Raw genomic sequence first — 6,000 nt, forward strand, 5'->3', positions numbered from 1 at the left:
ATCTGTATTTACTGACCGCAAGGGCAGAACTGATACACGTGATGGAACCATAACTTCTTTGTTTGTTCTTCTGTTTAACGATAATGTGTTTTTGAACCTCAGTAGAAGTCTTTGCTGAGCCTTTGACCTAGCAGGACTTTTCCTTGCAGCAAGTAAATCTATTAAAGGGACATCTACCGAGCTGTTTATGTCTGAGTTTCACTTTTTTTTAGTTAAATTGAGAGTCGAGATTTCGACAATGGCACCAGCGAAGACAACGATCAAGACGTACGAGGAGCTCGTAACACTGATCCATGAGCAACTCAAGCCCAAGGAGAGCATCCTCACAGCCAGACACCGGTTCTACACCCACCGACGGCCCGAAGGCAGGAAATTGCGAAATACGCCGCAGGCCTCAGGAGGCTGGTGGCACCATGTGATTTCGGTAATCACTTCACCCAAGCGCTGCGGGACATTTTTGTCATTGGAATCGGCCATGAGGGCCTCTTCATAAGCTACCATCGACAGATACCACAGTCACACTGCAGAAGGGCATCTCTGTGAGCCAGGCCTTCATGACCTCGACCTGCGGCTCTAGGCAGATGTCTCACCCTCAGGACTCAAACCCGGCAGGTACTGTGCACAGAGTAGCGTCTTTTAGAGGCTGGACTGTAGAACGTGAACCCACGCAGGGAAGAGAGAACAGGCTCCAGAGTCCCTTAACAGAGAGTCCGCCGAGGGGGGCTAATCGAGTAGCTCCATGCTGACATTGTGGAGGGAATCACAGGAGTCACCAGTGCTGCTTTAAAGACTATGTATGCAAGGGCTGCAGCACAAAGGGCCAACTCCAGCGAATGTATAAGAGAAATATGACTCACTGTGTTGATGAAGAGTTTGCAGATGGCCATGAATCCAGCGTGGATTATGAAACAATAGTCAGAGAGGCAGCTCAGCCCCACGATGGGGTATATAGCATGTTTACCTGCACCATCGCGTGTTCCCCGTTGAGGATGGAAGTCGAGGTAGACGGCGTTCCAGTCTTCATGGAAGTGAACACGGGGGCGAGCCAGTCAGTGATGAAACAAGAAGCCTTTGAGAGGCTATGGGACAATCAAGCTGAACGACCCAAGTTGGCCCCGGTTCAGGAGAAGCTGCACACCTACACCGATGAACTTATCCCAGTAGTGCGAATGTAGAGGTACTCCATGATGGCGCGGTGCACAAGTTACCTCTGTGGATTATTGCAGGTGATGGACCAACGTTGCTCGGCTGAAGGTGGATGGAGAAGACTTCACCCCTCCAGCGATCGACGTCCTCCGCGCTCAGAGGCAAAGCAAGCCCCCACCTGAGGGTGGACCCAGCACCAGAGAGCAGACCAGCACAGCACCCGAGGCACAGACCGCCCAGCACGACTGCGTGGAGATGATCCAGCTGAGACGACTCGAACGCACCTCCCAGGCTCCAGTGGCAGGACTCCAGAGGAAGAAAATAGGATCCAGAGGTGACTTCCCAGCTTCGGTGGCAGAACCCGGGGAGAAGAGGATCACTGCAGTTGACATCGTGGATGGAGGAAAGATGGCGCCCAAACCACGAGGTGATGCACTGAAGAAAAAGATGGCGACGGCCAGACCACAAGGTGCAGCGCTGATGGAGCAACACGTGGTACCAAACGGAGAAGAGGATTGGGGTAAAGATAGCAAGGCTCTCTTAAAGGAGGCCTGCAATCCACCACACTTAAAGGGACAGTTCCACATTCTCAATCAATGTAATAGCAACTGTGAGTTAGAGACAAAATGTGTAACTTTTGATCAGAGTTGTGTACATGCAACTGGCGAGGAAAAGTCACGCGATCGAGATCGGAGCTACAGAGTATCCACCATAAGTAATGAAAAGTTGTGTAATGTAGGATTTCAACTGCACGCAGCCAATGCAGCGGGCAGACGCCCATCGGGAGCACACAGGTCCAGCGAGCTACCCAATGTAGTAGCCTGCGTCCCTGGGACCATAGTGATGCACCATGGAGTGCGGCCACAAGCAGCCAATACACACAAGCTGCAGAGCAAGCGATCTCAGCAGGGCAATGGGCACCGGTATCGATACCCTGCCCCTGATCGGCTCCACCTCTCAGGCACCCGATGGCACCAACCGCCACAAGCCTGAAAGAGCAAACCGTGCTAAGGCACAGCCCCCAGACCCCATCGCCACCAAGGCCATACCCGGAAACGAAGGGTCACTCGCTACAGTTCTCCCAAAAAGGGACCGGGACCAGCCAGGATCCCAAACCAAACAACGCCCAGGCCAGCGAGTTAGCAGTTCCCTGTGCACTGCTAGACGACAGCTCCTTAGGGAGCAGCAGTGACCCAGGGTTCAAGGACAGGGTGGTCACGGGCATCTGCGAACCTGCCCAATGCTAGGAACCATGGCAACAGCCCCAAGAGCAAGCAACTTGAGCCAACCGGGCTCCCACTGCCAGCACTGGGCACCACGCCACCACCAGACTGTAGGAACACCATCCAGCAGTTCAGGAACTAGTTTGTCCTTACACACCGGTCAACGATCCCCAGTACGCATCGATAATGTATCTCACCAGTCTAACGTACCGGTCTCACAATGAACCACAAATGAATGCAAACTTGTTTTTCTGAACTTGAATGCATATGAACGCACTGAGCCTCCGGCATAACCTATATGTGGGAGGGGAGAATGGAGTGGTCAGGGACACACACACACAGCAACCACCAGCACTCTACTGCACCAACCACTCACCTAAGATAGAAACGACCCGCCAAGGGTCAACCAGATAGAGCTATGTCCAGAGCACAGTCAATGCAGAGGCGAGTTGCACTAAAGGCTTGGGGGAGAGTGATGTCATGTATCCGACATGGCTACTGTTTGTACTATTACAAGGTGTGCCACCAGAGGGCGCAGCAGTGGGAGACCTGTAGGTTACCTGTACAGGTGTGCCTGGCCTCGTATAAAAGGCAGGCCACCAGGTGTGATCCTCACTCTGGAGTGTTAACAAATAAAAGACTGCGGTCACTACAGTTCAAGTACAACATAGTGCCTTGTGGAGTCATTATTAGAGCATCTAAGGACACTACAAAGACATCTTGCATTATTACAAGGTCAGTGAGGCTAACTGTGACCAGTGACATGAGTGACAGCCGTCTCCTGAGGCGTGCTTGGCTGCCTCTGGGAGTCGGAGAGGAATTTGCCAGAGTTCTACCCTGAATTAAGCCATGTGTTTAGTTTGCCTCTCCCGGGAGATTTGACTGAGCACAGGTTGCACCGTGTCTGAATGGACCGTTACTGTCCTTTTTCAATTTACATTCTTAAAATTCTAATATTGAGCAGGTAGAAATATTTTCAGGAAATAATTCCTTTAAACTACTGAATGTGTAGTGTAGTGGAAAACAGTATATTTTAGTTCAAAGAAGCATTTTACAGAAGCGGAACCAGAACACTGCACCGATACATGGTGATATTCCCTCACATCAAACTCAGTACTTGTTTGAAAGTAGAGTTGGGATTTGTTAGGAATGAAATGAGAAGAGGTAGCACAGTGGTTCTGTTACTGGACCAGTAATCCAGAGGCTCGGACTACTGATCTGGAGGCGTGAGATCAAATCCACACGGCAGCTGGGGAATTTAAATTCAGTTAATTGAATAAATCTGGAATTAAAAAGCCAGTGTCTGTAATGGTAACCATGAAACTACCAGATAGTTGTAAAAACCCATCGGGTTCACTAATGCCCTTCAGGGAAAGAAATCTGCCGCCCTTACCAGGTCTGGCCGATATGTGACTCTAGACCCACAGCAATGTAGTTGACCCTTAACTGCCCCTGAAATGGCCCAGCGAGACACTCAGTTGCACCAAACCCCCGACAAAGTCAGCTCTGTGGGATCACCTTCACCACACGGACTGCAGCGGTTCAAGGCAGCGGCTCACCACCTCAAGGGGCAATTAGGGATGGGCAATAAATGCCGGCCTTGCCAGTGACACCACATCCCGTGAACAATAATTTAAATAAAGGTACCTGTGTTGCTGTGACGCGGAGCACTGCAGTGTAGTCATGTGATGAGGCAGGGGTAGATCGGAATGTTGGAGCAGTCGTGTGAAACACCTGAGCAAGAAATACAAGACCTTCAGTTGTCTGATTATACTGTGGTTATAATATAACCAGCCATCTTGCAGTACAATTCTCTGAATGTATGTTGAGCAAAGATTCCGGTGATGAGCTCATCAGGCAAATAGCTAAACCTATATTTTCAATAAACAGCACATTATGGGATCGAAGTAATATAGCCAATTGCATAGACAGACTGGTGAAATGGGCAGACACATGGCAGATGTAATTTAATGCAGGGAAATGTGAAGTCATGCATGATAGTAGGAAGAATGAGGAGGGGCGATATCAAGTAAATGGCACAATTTAAACGGGAGTGCAGGAACAGAAACCTGGGGCTGTATGTACACAAGTCTGTGAAGGTGGCAGGTCGAGTTGAGAATGCTGTTGAAAAGCTTACGAGATCCTTGGCTTTATAAACAGAGGCATAGAGTACAAAAGCCAGGAAATTAAGCTGAACATTTATAAACACTGGTTCGGCCCCAGTTGGAGTACTGTGTCCAATTCTGGGCACCACACTTTAGGAAGGATATCAAGGCCTTAGAAAGGGGGCAGGGGAGATTGATCAGAATGGTCCCAGGGATGAGGGGCTTCAGTGACGGGGAGAGACTGGAGAAGCTGGGGTTGTTCTCCTTGGAGCAGAGAAGGTTAAGGGGAGATTTAATAGAGGTGTTCAAAATGATGAAGGTTGTGATAAGAGTAGATAGGAAGAAACTGTTCCCAGGGGCAGGAGGTTGGTAACCAGAGGGACACAGATTTAAGATCACTGGCAAAAGACTCAAAGGTGAGATGAGGAGAATTTTTTAAAAGGCCGCGAGTTGTTGTGATCTGGAATGCACTGCCTAAATGGGCAGCTAAAGTAAATTCAATCATAACTTTCGATAGGGAAGTGGATAAATACTTCAAGGGAAAAAACTGCCAGGCTATGGGGAAAAAGCGGGGGGAGTGGGACTGATGGGATCGCTCTGTCACAGAGCTACCACAATGGGCCCAATGGCCTCCTCCTGTGTTGTATAATTCTATGGCTATAACTGTACTGAAAGAAAATCTCAGTAATCTAATCCAATAGCAATAAAGTCCTTTTCCTGGAAAACACAGTTCAAGTTGTGTTCAGTTTGTCCAGGAATCTGGATTGTGAGGAAGATGGTCACGAATGCAACAGGTCTGTACTTTGTGCTTAGTAAAGGTCACACTGGCCACTTGACATAAATGGCTGGATTCATAGCACATTCACACTACACTCGTGCTTCAGTTGTGTATCAATGCTGAACCTGTATACTGAAAATTGGATATCAAGGCCAGAAGCAACTCCAAAGCACAGAGCAGTGAGACGCCCTCCTCCAGGAACTCCCAGTCTGTTCTCTGTCAACACCAGCCCCCGACTCACTCGCAACTCACATTAATATCACTTAGATAAGGTCCCAGTGGGTCACCCGCTCCTGTGGAGCTGCACCCCACGTGCGGATCCCACCCCCCCCACATTCACCCGGCCCCGGGCCCCCTCACAGCCCGCCCCCCCCCTCCCCGGCATGCGGGCCCCCACACGGACTCCCCGCCCACAGCCCCCACTAATGTTCCCGTTAAAATGCATGGTTGTGCAGGCTTTACAATAGCAAACACTGCGTATGCGCGGGAATTTGAAAGGGCCACAAAGCCCATTAAGGGGGCCACGGACCCCAAATAAAATTGACAGAAACTTTGGTCTCTACATTCAGGACAGAAAAACAAAGGAGAATCTAAACAAGAACCTGGTTGTCAATGACCAATAGCAAAAGGATTCAGGCAACTATGATAACGTTATAAAAAAGATTACGAGAAGAATTCAACTCAAACACTTTTTTTTTTGTCCATAGGCTGTGGGTGTTGCTGACAAAACCAGCATTTATTAACCATC

The 6,000-nt window shown here is 49.4% G+C and overlaps 1 protein-coding gene across 2 annotated transcripts in view; it reads right to left on the reverse strand.

Moving 5' to 3' along the window:
* The window catches only part of LOC139251219 (polycomb group RING finger protein 3), a 93,100-nt gene extending 89,000 nt beyond the window's left edge, over positions 1 to 4,100 (reverse strand). Inside the window, exon 1 of one of the 2 annotated variants that reach the window (XM_070873191.1) lies at positions 4,017 to 4,100. The gene's annotated coding sequence lies outside the window, so the exon portion shown is untranslated. The remainder of the gene's footprint in view (positions 1 to 4,016) is intronic. The other variant, XM_070873185.1, reaches the window with a different exon arrangement.
* Between the last annotated feature and the right edge of the window lie 1,900 nt (positions 4,101 to 6,000).

This window comes from Pristiophorus japonicus, chromosome 2 (genome assembly GCF_044704955.1).
Source record: "Pristiophorus japonicus isolate sPriJap1 chromosome 2, sPriJap1.hap1, whole genome shotgun sequence".
Classification (NCBI taxonomy): domain Eukaryota; kingdom Metazoa; phylum Chordata; class Chondrichthyes; family Pristiophoridae; genus Pristiophorus; species Pristiophorus japonicus.